Genomic DNA, 16,025 nt, shown 5'->3' on the forward strand with positions numbered 1-16,025 from the left:
TAAGCCTCTGTAGGACTCTGTTGAATGTAATGTTGATCTAGCATCTTATCCAGGTTTCTAAAGGCTGCTTGTGAAAGAGCAACTTCACTCAAGCAATGTCAGATTAAAAATATCATCATTTCTATTCTGTGTTTTTAACATCAGCACGACTGTATGGAGAGAATGTATTTATCACATTTGGTAGTGATGTGTATAACCAGATTTCTCTGTGTTCCAAGAAAATGTCACATCCTGAATGCTATCAATGCTTCCGTCAATGCAAACACACTTTGCTATGAAGACAACTTCTTTAGCAGAAGTAAAGGAGAGAAAATGGAACAAAATGAACAATTTCTCTCTCATTATTGCAGGTCACTGAGGTCACAGAGAGAATGACTCTTGAACTTCTCTTCCCTTCATTCCTCTGAAATTACAGCTCTCACACTATCACCACAAGATCTCACCAAACTGTGTAATGACAGACTACACAAACACAGGCACACACACCGTCTCTCAGTGTTAGTGCTGCCGTGTTGCAGAGCTATACTTAAATTTGTCCTGAGAAAAATCATCCACGCGCACACAGGCAGTGATGAGTTTTGTGTTTCTGTTTCCAATAAATAGAAGACAGCAACACAGAAAGTTAGCATCAGGGTTGAAAGACAAAGTAATGAGTACCACCTACGTCACCGCATTGACTGTAAGTCCTGAGCAGTTGTCATAACTTGGCTCCAGCTACTGCTAACGTAAGCGATCACAAAACACAATAAAAAATGGATTTTCACCACATGTACCCTTTAAAGGTCAGGCTCATAAGAAAACCTTACGTATCTCAAACAGACGGATGATTTTAATGGAGATTTTTTAGAAGATGTTTTTAGATATTTGTGGGTTACCACCTCTACATTGAAGTTTATGGACACTGTACTTGTATATATTCTTAGCTTGTCCATATATTGTTTTAATAATCCAAAAATGCAGAGCTTGATAATGACTTTTTGTGACTGCCTTAGCCTCGAAACTTTCAGAGAAAAATGAGAACGTCTTTTGTCCCTGTGATTACAATCAAAAATATGTGGGTTGGTCAGGAATAAAAATGAGTAACACATTTCAGATTCTAGTAAATGAGATTTAAACAACGTCAAGGAGGAAAGGTGGGTTCCTGGAAATGTTCTGGTCACTTTGATTCAGGTTGAATGCACACTTTGATTCTCATTTTGTTTGTGCTACATCTTGAGAAACATTGAATACAGCAGAAGAAAAGAGAATAAAGTCAGTGGGCTTTGCCAGTTTTCATTCAGGCTTGTGGAGCCTTTATAGAAGCTGGCACCAAAACTTGACAATCACTATTGTTTCATACCAGCGAAATGTTTTCTTTCAACATACTGGAAATATCTGGATTTGACATCACAGCCGGGAAAGAGAACAATACAACAAAAACACCAAACACAGCCAGAAAAGCTAAGGCAGACCACCAGCAGCTGGTTTTTAAAGGGTTTAAGCGGTTTCGGGTGGAGTTTTCCTTCAAGGATTTAAATGAGAGCGAGCGTCTCCCTGACCTCAGTCAGCTGCTGGGAGAAGAAGGCGGAAGCGAGGCAGGCAGCCGTGGAGCATTCCTTCTGGGAACAGCCTTCATGTGGTGTGTGTGTGGCTCTGCATGCTTGGTGGTAATCATCAAAAGGCCTAACCACAGCTTTGCCAGGAACATGTAAAAGTGCATCCTGCTGCACTTTCTCCAGGGATGTGTGTGTGTGTGCACGTCGTCCAGTGTTTGAGTGGTAGGATGTTAGTTTGAAGGCATTGTTGTGAGGACATTTCTGCTAACTGAGGACATGTTGGCCCAGCGCCACAGCTTCAAGAGACTTGTTTGAGCATGAATTTTTTCGGGTAAAGGTTAGAATTAGGTTTAGGTCGAGGTAAGGCAACTCTGTCTAGACAAATTATATTCTTATGCAACTAAACTGCATTTACAATTTGAAAGAACCATAATTTTGTTCTAAAACAAATACATTTCCCGACCTGTGATGTAGGAAGAAAAGCTTCAAGTTTCAAGTTGCCACAAAGTATTAGGACGCTGGATGGGAGGATGGATCAATAGGTCAGCAACGGGAGTTTGCATCTGGTGGGGGATGAGTTTTCTTAGGTTTCATTTTCATTTTTTTATTTTCAGGTTTCACATTTTGTTTGGTTAGGTTTAGCCACAGAAACTAGATAAGTCAGTACTCTTCATTGTCCCTGAGGGGCAATTTGTCCTACAGTCAGCAGTAAACAAAACAATGGTAGTACATAATCACCACGCACACACTCCAAAAGAATCAGATAATACTGTTCTAAAGGGCAATGGCAGCAGGGACAAATGTGTTTTTCATTCTGTTGGCCCTGCACCTACACAGAGTGTATCTGCGACCAGATGGGAGCAACTTAACTCCCTGAACAGGGGACGTCAACGGTCAGCCAGGACTGATTCTGCATTGTTTATGGTTTTCAAACTTTGAAGTGTTCAGTTGCCTCCTCCCTCCTGCAGAGCCTCAAACAGCGGTTCCATGTGACGTCCTTTCTGCAATTACTCTGTGACCCCATTTAATTCATTTGGTCTTACATCCAGAGGAGATGATTTTTTCTTCTTATTTCATTGTTTATTTGAACATTTTTGTCCATTTATTTCAAATGTCACTTGTCAACAACAACAAAAATCTTTGTGTATTGATTTTCTAAAATTAAAACCTAAACACAAACATCAACAAGCACAATATTTCTCCAAGCACCCACAATTGCTACCAATACTGGGAAAAATGGTAGTTCTACATGTCGTTTAAAACAGCCAACTGCTGTCTCTCTACTCAGTGCAGAATGACATATACATAAAGTGATATGAATTCATAGATAACAATAAAATATAATTGGGCATCTCGCAATCAGAGCGTTTATTGAAAGCTACATTTAATGGATGTCCTTTGCTACTTAAGCACAATATATGAATATATTGTTTATTGATTCCTTTATATATTTAGAAAGGAAGCAATAATAGAAAGCATAATTCATCTCCCTACGACAGCTGACTGAATCATTTAATCACACCACACAGTCTTTTTTAGGGGTAGCCAAGCTAAGAACATCACTCACATCACCAAAACATTTCATTAGGTTCCTGTAGATGAATATGAAAACTCATGTAGTGTATAATAAGCTTTTTTGTAACCCATAACTAATTAAAAATTAGAAGGGCTGATAAAGTTAGACTTTTTAAATTGTTGATGAAGACCATAAGATAATTACAAAAAAAAAGAAAAACCAATACTAAATGGCGGAGGACACCCCTCTGGTCCTGCCACACCCTGATCCTGAGCAGGGGCCCACAGCAGCATCAGTGTGAAAGCCCAGGTTGAGAAGACATGTGCCATGTTCACTGACTGTACAGAGTCCCTCCAGAGAGGACATGTGACATTATTGTGGTGAGAGCAACATCCTGCTGTACAGCCTTTGTGAACCTCTGCCCACAAAGAAGATATTCTGTTAAATAAAATGTATTACTGATAAATGAGCCTCACTGTGGCTCTGGGCAACATGTTCCTTCGTAAGCATGAAGACACACAGTAGTTTAATTTGATTCAATCCCACACACACTATCCTGCTACTGGAAATCATTACAGCAACAAATGAGGATTAATCCTCAAGTGAATATAGTCACAAACCATCGTCTATTTAAAATCTGAATACGAGCTGTGGCCTGATCACAGCCTGGTCTCCTCATGCTAAAAGACCCAAAACACAGGAATACGTTGCTGATGATGTGTCAAGGTGCATCTAAGGATTTAATTTATAAGCAATAAATGTTTGCAATTATCAGAATTATTACAGCGATGGACACATAAGTGTCCATCACAGAGTGAAGTAAGACTTTCATAGAGATTGATGGAATTAAACAAGAAAATGAACATACAAAATGTTCAGTTATTCAAAAGAACACTTGTACCTTTGCCACAGTCTTGGTATAATAATGACATTAGCAGTTAGTGGTTAATTGGTTCATTTTTTTTCTGGAGCAGGAAAACAGTTTAATACTGTATGTCTGTGTGTGCTACTGTTGTGTTTCCACAGAGAGGAAATCAGTTGCTTGTGTGTGTGTGTGTGTGTGTGTGTGTGGGCACATAATCAGTTGTCCACTGCGTTAGAACAGATAAGTGAATCCCGACTGACAATCGGTGGAAAACAGAAACACACTGTTTGACCTAAGAGTGCTATCAGCAACAACACACTGCAGCCTGACACACAAACGAACACACAAGCCCATTGATAAGAAAGCTGATCGTATAATGCGACATAAAGCATCTGTTCACCCACAGACACATACTATCACTTGGCTCCACGCATACATGCTGCTTCCTCCCAGTCCGCGCGCACACACACACACACAGACACACACACACACACACACACACACACACACACACACACACACACAGACAGGCGACTGCTGTAAGAGTTCGTGAAACTCCTGACTTCTCTTGTAGTGGAGGAACGTTACAGGGTTTTCTTCAGAAACAACCCCCCACCCAACATGAATGAACACACACACACACACACACACACATACACACACACTGGCATATCCACCACAGACCAAAATAAGGAAATGAAATGACTGAATGTACATGTGACAGCAGTAAGTAGTTCAACACATTTACACACTTTCACCACATATTCAGAAAATCTGCAAAAAACAAAAAAACAAAAACGTGAATTCATGCCCCTGGTCTATTGAACACCATTATGTTGATTTGGAGTTTGTCTAAAAATAACTAATGATGTTCATCCTCCGGTATCATGAAAGAAAATTGAGTTTTGTTCCTGTTACTTGGAGAAAAGTTAGCTCCGTTATCGCATCACGCTGATCAGATTTTTTTTTTTGTTGGTTGCTATTTTTCATCTCTCCAGTGGAGTGGAAACTGGAACTCACATGCTTTGAATACGTCATCATTTATTATCACAAAGGGCATAAGTAAACGCGTCCAAGTGTTTCCGTTACACTTGCTGTGGCGGCGACATGGACTGGTCAGTCTGGATGCCTTAAAGAAAATCAAGGCACAAACACAAAGCCTCCATGCAGCTCTGATTTTAATTGCACTGATGCATTTTTGGCAGCCTTGCTGTTGCTAAGCTGCAAGTAATCGACTGTCAGTGCCCCCTGTGTGGATCAGCCATCCGAAACATTCAGATAAAACTTACCTGCAACTCCAACTAGCTGAAAGTTTAGTGTAGAGTAGTTTATTTAGAAGTAAATTCTGTTTAGAGAACAAATAATCCATTTTTTTTTGTTTCCTAATTTAGCCCTCTGCTGGACAGTACCGCTGCCTTCATATTGTAGTTAAACATGACAACATAGACAGTCAAACTATCTATGTTGCATCCTTGCTTTAGATTTCCAGATATCTGTTTACCTGGTACCTGTGTGTATACCTCTTTACTGATCAATGATTCTATAATACTTACAAAGTATTTCAAAGGAAAAAAAATAGCAACAAGACTAATAACATCAAATAAAAGAAGGGAAAAAACAGCAGCCAGCATACATTAAAACATGCCCCAAAACAAAGATCATCAGAAAAATCAACTCATAAAACAGACAATCATAAAATGTAGACAAATAAAGAAATCATTAAGGTCTTCTAGTAAAAGAATGTTTTAAGAAGAGATTTAAAAGACACTAAAGATGTTGTCAGCTTGGTCTCAGTCGGCAATCTGTTCTCAGTTATGATACTCTAATGGTAAAGGTAATACGTTTTCACAAGCTGAAATCAAGGAATCACCATCATGGTTCCATTTATGGATCTGAGAATGTTTCTATAGAATAAAATCACTGATTAAAATAAATACAAATGATAAGATCAGGTACAAACCAGTGGCATACAGGAATGACTTCAATTTGCTCTTTTGTTTCAGCTGAATGAAGCAACACTGGACAGCTGTCCTCACTCAGCATCAACAACAGCTCTGAGATTTCTTGCAGATTGCTTGATCTATTTTAAAAGGGGTTCAAAATTATCATAGGTGCTGGGACCAGTGACTCAGATTTAAAAGAGATTGTCCTGGCTAATGGGGTTGTTAGTTTGAAGGGGAGACGCACAACAGTGAGGGGAGAAACTGTGGGTCTGAACTGTCTGACAACGAGGAAGCATGCTAATTAAAAAAGCAGGATGCCAAGGTTAGAGACTTGGGGAACAAAACAATTACATTTGTTAGGTACAAGTATAACAGATGTAGAGCAGCTCAAAGCTTTTAGGTGGTAAAGAAGAATGAAATGATCAACTGTGTCAAGAGCAACACTCAAATCTAAAAAATACCAGGACAGTGCTGTCATGTCCATCAGCAAAGTAGATTTTAGTGTCTCTAATTCATTCTGCTTTGCTCAACCTGTGTGTGCATTTCAGTCGTCTCGTTTGTTGCCTCACAGGCTGAACTGTAGCATGAAAGAAACGGTCAAAAAGGCAAGATCAGTGTGGTGAGTTCTCTGCTAGTAGGACTGACAAAGATAAAGACAATGAGATTGTACATGAGCCTCAGTTATGCCGTTAAATATTACAGCTTAGTCATTGTTACATAACAGTAGTGGCGACAATCTTTTTAGTACTGGTGCTCTTTTATTTCCCTTATTTACTTCTTCTTATTTTCTATTTATGCTTTCTCGCCTTGACAATTACAATAACTGAACAAAACACCTTAAAGTGTGACAGATAAGGACACACACATTTACGCACATTCAAGCAAACACATGGTCTGCCAGGAAGTAAATAATTCAAGTTTTTGCTGGAAGAAGAAGTCTGGAGAGCATCTTGATCTGTGTGAGATCAAGTAGCAAAAAGAACATTTGACCTTCTGAATTTGACCAGATCAGATGTTTGTAACACAGATAATTAATTGCAACGTCAAAAAAACATTTTATTTGTACATTTGTATACTGGTTTGGTGCATTGTTCTTTCTTGGTGATTAAGAAAATTTTCATGTGACCGATGAATGCATGAACTTTAAAGAGCTGATGAGGAAACATTCACACCTTTAGGGCGGGGAGATGGTGTCAATTACTTGAAGAGCTCATCGGTAGAGAGGAAACTGCACTGTTGGTACATCAGTGAGATCTGTGTGGGTATCGTTTTTGCTAAAAAAAGAAAAAATATATTTATACATATAAAAGCCACTTTTTGCAAATGATAAAGGAAATACTATTGTAATGTCTGAATTGGGCAACAGCACATTTGAATATATCAGCCAATGGCCAGTTTTTAGTTGCTTCAGAATAGAATTTAGTCATAGGCACCAGGGCGCAGAAACACTATGTCTACAATAAAAGGTTTCCATTTCCAGACAGCCTTCCACGGACACTGGGCAAGGAGATATCAATGTCAAAAAAGAAACAAGGGTTTGGTTGCCGAGTTGAAGAAAGTATACTACGGTAACAGCGAGGACTAAGGCCAGGGTTTTCTTTTCTTATACCAACGATAAGGTGGAACTGTTACTGAATGTAAAAAATACAGGTTGTATTGTTTATTTTCTTCCAGAAAAAAGTGACATGACAGAGTTTTAATCAATCAGAGAGCGACTAATAGAACCCAATCAGGAAGAAAACGCTGGTGTCTGCATCATTGCCTCCCAAAGTCTCACTGTCTGCCTGTCCAGGCTAAAATTCAACCAAGAAGTTTGAAAAAGTCTTGGTTTGAGGGGTCTTAAAACACCAGAGTAGTGCTTACGCTAGGCATAAATGCCATTAAAGTAACACATTTTAAAACAAAAACGTATTACTGTGGATGTAGCCTAAGCATCTACAGTCATGCTGGAGTTCCTCTGAGGCTCTGCATGTGGACACAGTGGGGCTAACAATGGCTAATGTCAGCGTGCTAACATGGTCATAGTCACAACTGCAATATTCAGATATTTAGCAGGTCATTTACCATGCTCACCATTTTAGTATGAAACACATTAACATTAAACGAAACTTTTGGCCGAATGACACCAATCGAAAGTTAAGAGATCTCCACAGACACTGACTCATCCTGTGTGGGTTTGAATATCGAAACCAAGTCCATCCAGTGGTTTTTGAGTTACTTCATCAGGTAAGTGAAAACTTCACCAAAAGTAAAAGTCATTAGGACTTACCCTTGTTGAAATGTCTGTATTAAATTGGGCATCAATCCAAGACTTTGGATATTTCACTTATGCTGACACTAAATGAACCTATTGCCATGAATGTATGAATGAAAAAATGAAATGAAATGAAAAATACTTTATTTATCCCAGAAGGGAAATTCAATATACAATTTATATATATATATACAATATATATATAAAATATAAATATATATACAATATACAATACAATACAAGTTCAATATACAACAATGTACAAAATATGTAAAGTCTGCTTCAGATGAGTGCAACAAACGGAATAATTGATTGTGACCTGTGGTCATAGGCAGTAGGTACAAAACAATCATATCACTGATATGAATGCCCAAAACAACTGTCCTTTGTCATGCGGTTCAGCTCACCGTCAGCACAGGGTGGAACCACTGCTCCTACAAGTCTAGGGAGGTTTTGATCAGGATGATTCTCGGGGTTCTAATTGGTTTCAGATCCAGCTATCTCAGCTTGTACAGGTTTTTATATCTCTACATTGGAGTATGAGTGACACAATAAACAAACTGCTCTGTGATATTCACACGCACACATTTCATGAGATAATAAAAAGCATGAATGATAAGTGATCTGTCTGCATTCTACCCACACCCAACCGATACTTCTCCATTTTGTCTGCCAGGAATCTGCTCATCCATGACTCTGCAACAGGATGCGTAGAAAGAAGAGGAAGAGGCCTCCATCACCTCTACTTACCCGTTCACTCTTCCTCTTTCTGTGTAATAATAGAAAGCATAGGATGTTCTGGACCTAGCATATCGCAAGTGTTGAAAATGTGTTGCGTGCAGACCACAGTACATAGATCTGCGTCTGTAAGAAGTCTGTTAACAAACACCACTGAAGTCAGCAGATTACTGGAACAATCTACAGTGTTTTCCTTGGAATCAACGTGTCTTTCTTCTATTTTCCTCTTTGGACTGATGTAAAGCTCATTTATGCTCACATAGACTAGACGAATAGAATAGACTAGACTAGACTTGAATAGAATAGAATAGACTAGAATAGATAGAATAGAGTAGAATAGAATAGAATAGAATAGAATAGAATATATTTTATTTACCCCAGACCTGGGACATTATCGTAAACAGCAGCATCCAAAAACATAGAAATAAATATATTTCAAAGCCAAACTACAAACTACCAGTTTTCCCCTTCAGACAATCAAACAGCACGTTTACAAAGAGATCCTGTGGCGTTTGCTCTGTTCAGTGTACAAGAAGAGGCGAGAGTTGTGGCTTCTCCATGACAACGCGCCTGCTCACAATGCCCTGAGCATCCGACAGTTCCTGGCTGAGAAGAACATGGCCGTGCTGGAGCAACCTCCCTACTCATCCCACCTGGCTCTGTGGGATTTTTTTCCTCTTCCCCAAGCTCAAGGGGGTCATCAAGGGGACCCGTTTTGAAGACGTGGACGACATCAAGATGGCTGTGACGATGGAGCTGTGGAGGATCCCAAAAGAATCTTTCCAGGAGTACATGGCTGGGAAAGTGTGTTTAGACTCCAAGGGGATTACTTTGAAGGGGAAAACTTGTAGTTTGTATTTGAAATACATCTTTTGTGACACCAGTCCTGAAACCTTTCTGACACATCTTGTATACAGTAAAATTAGGAGCACTGCTCCAGTTAGTGCATGTAAACAGTTTAAAAGTACAAAAATGTGCAAATAATATACAAATACTATGGTGCATTGTGTGCTTTGGTCTTGTTCTGAGTGGTTGTGCACCTCCCAATTTTGATAACCTGTAAAATGAATGAGCTGCAGACATGATTCTGTGAGTAGATCTGTCTCCACTGGCATCTCTACAAGCCATCAGTGCAGAAACAAAGGTGATCACTGCAACACTAAAAACAGACGAGACCTTCAGCAGAAAACTGTGGGTTGTGTTTAAATGATATACTTTGTAAATGTAACCTCTGCTCTACTTTTCCAGCAGTGATGTTTGCATTTTTCTCAGCAGTGACATCTATCATTTAGGAGGAGACTGTAGTGTGTCAAGTGAGAGTATGAAAAGTTGTGGAGGCTCAAGTGGCTTAACACAGCTCTGGTCTGAACTATCGACAGACGTTTTCCACATGTGAAATGCTGTTCTAAAAATACCCATCGAAAGCTTAGATGGATAAACCATCAAATTTCTAGAAGTGCTGATGTATATCAAAAATTCTGAATCCAGTGACGCTGGGTTTTGCAGCTACATGACGGGATTCAGTCACAAACTGTCCCGAAAAACTAAAGCTTGTTGACAAATTCAAGGATGCATTTCTTTCACTTCTACTCAACACTGACCTGTGAATTTTCACATCACCAACACAAACATCAACGCCATGACGCATCTTTTGTTCACAGCAAAAATGATTTCTTGTCAAACCTGCACCCAACACATCCTTTCTCAATGCTGTTTACTCTATAGAGTACAGTTTGAGTAATAGCTGAGTTAAAAGGTTTATCAGACACCAAAACAAAGCACAGCTGTGTAAAACATTATTGGACACGATTTTACAACCATGGAAAGTTATGACAGCAACAATGATTTTATCCGTTATTGTAAGTAAAATAGTGGAAATACAATGTTTACTTTACTAAGAATGTGCATTTGTCCTCGGCTTTACCTTGCACAGTGGCAAAGTTAAGCAAGATTTAACAATATTGGCACAGCGCTCTCATAAAATGATTAAGGAGGCTGGATTGATGCTGATTTTAACAAGGGCTTAGATTTGCTTGCTTGTGTTTCAATCATTTTGTATGTTTTATGTGGATCTCACCTGTCCAGGCTGTAGAAAAGTAAAAAATAATTAATTAATTAATTAAAAAAGCTTAGTCCTACTGTAACTGCAAACTGTAGAAATCTGCCCAAACTCTATATTTTAGTTTTCTGTGTTTCTAGTCAGAAACTTTTACAATTAACTACTTGTAAAATATGAGACTTTTTTTTTTTTTTTTTTACATTTCTGATTTCATGTGAAACTAGAAGAACATGTTTAGCATGAGCTGGCATGAACAGGCTAAGAAAAGGGCAGTAAGCTATTCATCTTTATCAGGGAAGTTCAGAGACACCGCAGGAATCAGAAACACAGAGGGAGGTAGAGCTAGAAGGAAAAAAAATGATGAGAAGTACCACAAGTTCCCCTAAAAGTGTGTTCTGACATTTAAAGTTGCTCCTGACACAGCTTTGTAATGTTTGTGGTATTATCACACCCTTTTTTTTTCATGTTGAGATTATTTACATGACATTTTACGCTCATTTCTGAAGACACAAAGTGGCTGACGCAGGACACAAGTCAAGTGAGGCTCGAACTGCCGGCGGCTCCGAGTGAGTCGTCTTCGCCTGCTGAGCCACCGGCCTGCCCCCCTTATGGTACGCTCAGTAGCCACAGTAGCTCCTATTGTCACTCAGCCAATATTGTACAGAGCCATAAACAAAACACACTGTCCTATTGAGCTGAAGTTAATCCCCTGCAGCCCTTTGAACACACAGTCACAGATGCTCCTTTGTGTGGTCCAATACCCGATCAGCCCCAAGGAGGCTATTTTGTTTTTTTTGTCGTGTCACATGTTCTTTTTTCCTGGTTGGTTATTACATTATCTGGAGCAGGAACATCCCTGTTCTGGGACATTCTGTTTCAGAATCCATTCATTGTGGAACTTGTTTTGTGACTTGAGTGGACATTTTTTCTGCTCTGTAGCTGGAAGGGACTCCTCTGGTTACAAAAGACACTGATGTAACTTTGCAGCATCACCAAAGCACATTATGGCCCTATTCTGAGATGATAAGCTCACTTACAACAAGTTAACTTAGTTTTAAAAAAATGTGGTGGTTACTTGCTCCTGTCTGATGACCATGAGTTCCCACAGCTTTAGAGATGAAATCCTCAGGGGCTCTGTTGTTCTGCACATTACAAATCCCACGAGCAATAAAAGCTGTGACAATGTGAAGACACTCACGACTGCCACTCCTCTATCGCCCTGAACTAGATAGTCTCCAAGCTTTACCAGCCAGTAGGAATTGTTTTAATGTAGAAACTGGGAAACCAATAGTCATCAACCATTTTTTATATTCCTGCCTCCACACTTCCAAGTGAGCCACACAGTCCTCCAGCTTTAGTGACTTTTTACAACTTCTTCTGCTAGTCGTGTAATGTCTCAGCTACGAGCAAAGGCTACCAAATACTAACTGGTCCACTTTTTCTTCTAACCTTAAGTTCAAAAGTCACTTTACAATGTGTTTTACATTCAACCGTTCACACAGCATTGGTGACAGAGCTGCCATGAAAAGCAGGAGTATTGCATTAAGACCAACTTAGGCAAATGGAAGAGTCAAGGATCAAACCACCAATCTTGTGATTATTGGACAACCCATCCCGCAACAAGAACCTCATGCACTCCCAGCTTTAAAGAAACTGAAGAACCAATGGGTTACTTAAAAAAGAAAAAAAATACATCCCCACCGCAACAGGAAGATCATTACTATTAGCATGTTGTGCAGCTAATGTGGCTAACATTACCATTAACTTTGATCATATGACCACAGGTCAGAGCTCTGTGAACACTGTCATACTGAGGGACATTCAGAGATAGTGGAAACTTTAATTTGAAACCAATAATAAAAAAAAAAGATTGGGTGGGTCACTGTGTTTTCATGTCACCTGCTGTCCTTCAGTGCAACCCAAGTCCTGCCAGTGTTGACATGTGTTTGCTTCTCTCCTGCTCTCTGGGCTCACATATGCTGCATTTTAATACAGCTGAATTCACAATAAGGCATTTATGTATTTTTCTGTTTCTGTTTCAGGCAACAGAACGAGAATGAAATAGTGACTAAAACGCAGCCAATTCAGACGACATGTTAACCAGCAGTCACTTTAGAGACATTTCCAAGCTGCTGCTCTGCACATGTGAAATATTGATTTTACAACTTGTGTGACAAACTCACCAAACAAGCAAGGTCAAACCAATCTGCCGAGGATTTGCCGATATTTCCATGTAAAACGATCGCTCAGAGAGAAAGAAGGAATAAAAAGTCTTGTTCAGGCACTCATTACTGTGTCACACATCACATCAGTCGCCTCCTTGCACATACGCTAGAACAGTTGAAGACACAGACAGCAGCAGTATCCACAATAATCCATGAAATACAAAAAAAAAAAAGCCAAAATAAATACTTCAAAACATACTTTTCAAAATCAGTCTGTTTTCCCATAAATAGTTGTTATGTGAACATCTTTATCAACCAGTGAGTATGCTCACCTTCTTCGTTAGGGGTTTAGATAACTATGTCAAGCTTCCAGCTGACCGTCTGAAACATTTTATTTGGACACTGATTCGTAGCTTCGCCTGGAGTCTGTGTATCCTCAAAGCTCAGTAATCAAGGTGGATGGTCAGATGTTTGTGTAACTCTTAGGAATTGTGAACAAACCCATAAAAACAAGAAACAGGTTGGTGAAAACCGGAATTTTAAAGGCCTTTGTTGCAGTGTTTGGATGTTTTTACCTACATTTGCATACCAGCCCCCAGCAGTGTAGTTTTTTCCTTAAAAGTAATCAAAAATTGCATTGATCAGGAATTTATAAAGTTGAAATGCAAACACATTTACCTATGCCTTCTCCAAAATCTTACTCCTTCACTTTCAGGCGTCAGGAGAAGCATGTTCGTGTCCTCACCACCAAGTTCAACTCGTAACACAGTGGGAGTCTTAAGAGGCTCTCCAGCATCTGAGGTATGTGTGTGTTTGCATGTGTGTGCAAGAGAGTGTGTGAACAGCCTACCCAGAACAGTTAAGCTGTCTGTAATCATGTTCCAGGAAAGTATGTAACACAGCAGTTAACTAAACTGCTGAGATGGGCTAAGCGGTACAAACATCAACATTCAAACTGATTAAAGCCGACACCACAGGCTGCAGTGTCTGCTACAACACAACATATGAAGCATTTTGATACAGTTATTGTTTTCATAAATTCATAAATAAAATAAATCAGTTCAGTGGAATAACCTGGTGCCAGTCTAGCCAGTGCTTTACAAACAAATGAAAGAATCTCAAGTGAAACTGGTGCAAGTGAAATAGTTCTGACTGATTCCTATGTGGACAGAACGGCAGTAGTTGAAGCAAGACAATATAAAAACGTGAACTATAGTCTCTGAATCTTTGATTTTACTTTGCAAGATGAAAGAAGTCAGTGCAGATAACTGAGCAGACTGATTTATCAAATAAAAGTAACACAGATTTCTTGCATATCACGTATAATAGCAGAAGGTGGAGGGCTTTCATTGCGGATGCAGAACTGTCTGCGGGCCTGAAGAATAAATCCTTGGTTTTACACTGGTCCATGTGGACAAAGCTATTTGCCATCCAGAGTTTTATATTCTCAATACAGCTGAGAAGGGAGTCTGATGGCAAGGTTTCAGCAGGAGCTGTGGTGGGTAATGCTGGCAAAACAGTGGCAGGACATATGCATTTTTTCATTGCAAACAATGGGCTTGAAGTGGAAGATGACTAAAATTAAAATACAGATATTTAATCTTGGGCTGCAAGGTGAATCAGTGGATAGCATCGTTGCCTCGCAGCAAGGTCACCGGTTCGCGTCCCAGTGAGGACACCCAGGACCTTTCTGCGTGGAGTTTGCATGTTCTCCCCGTGCAGCGTGGGTTCTCTCTGGGTTCTCCAGCTTCCTCCCACACAGTCCAAAAACATGTTGAGGTTAATTGGTGATTCTAAATTGACCGTAGGTGTGAATGTGAGTGTGCTTGGTTGTCTGTCTCTAAGTGTAGCCCTGTGATAGACTGGAGACCTGTCCAGGGTGTCCCCTGCCGTCACCCTGAGTCAGCTGGGATAGACTCCAGCCCCCCACGACCCTAATGAGGATTAAGCGGTGTATAGATAATGGATGGAGGGATAGATATATAATATTTTGAATGCATTGTGCATAGTTGAGTAATGACACCATGTATGCATAACGTAATAAAGACACTCTGATTTCTAGCTCCTGATTGCAGAAGTCACTTCAAAAAGCATTAAATATAATGAAAAGTAGTTGCAGTACATCCTCACTCAGATTTCAGATGATGATGACCAGTTGCTACACCATCATAAAGTCCAGTTTTCAGTTTGATCTTCATGCTCTGAGAATGAGATTTCTTTATGTAAGAAATGGTCAACACTCTTCGTCTACATAGGTTGTGTTTTGCCTGACACAGAAGTGCCTTTGTTGGGTGATATGACAATAAGTATGATCGTCAGTGTACAGTCAAGGAAATGAGGCTGTGTTCCCATATTTAACAGAAATCTAATTCCTCTTATTTCTGACCATTTGATCAACAAAAATGTCTATTATACTTGAGGAAATGAAATCAGACCCGAATCAGAAATACTTTATTGATGAAACATTTATTTCTTTTATGCAGGGAAAAAAACCCCAATAGCTGATTTTCATGATAAAAATGCTCGACTCCAGGGGAAAAATTAATCACGCTCCACCTCAACGAAGCATGAATCAGAATACTTTTGTTGTGATTCACTCCCCAGAACACGAGATGATTTTCAGAGGAAGAACAATGTGTCAAAAACAAACTCAGTGCATTGAACTTGTGAGCATTTCCCTGAAACGCTGGCAATGTCTAGTACAGAAAAGTAGATTGGACCTGGATGATCTTACAAATTTATACCATTTAAATAATTTGGAAGAGACCATAGTTTTCAATCTAGACTGCTATGAGTCCGTCCTGCACATTGAAGACGCTGCTTCCCCTTTACTCTTCATCAAAGGAAAAGTAATGAAGGCAGAGTGCATGAGACAGAGGAAGACAACTGGTTAGGAGGAGATATCTTTTCCATTAGTGAATGGGATCGTGTGTTTGCAGTGTGACACTCA

The sequence above is a fragment of the Stegastes partitus genome, unplaced genomic scaffold, assembly GCF_000690725.1.
Source record: "Stegastes partitus isolate 25-593 unplaced genomic scaffold, Stegastes_partitus-1.0.2 Scaffold338, whole genome shotgun sequence".
Taxonomy (NCBI): Eukaryota; Metazoa; Chordata; class Actinopteri; family Pomacentridae; genus Stegastes; species Stegastes partitus.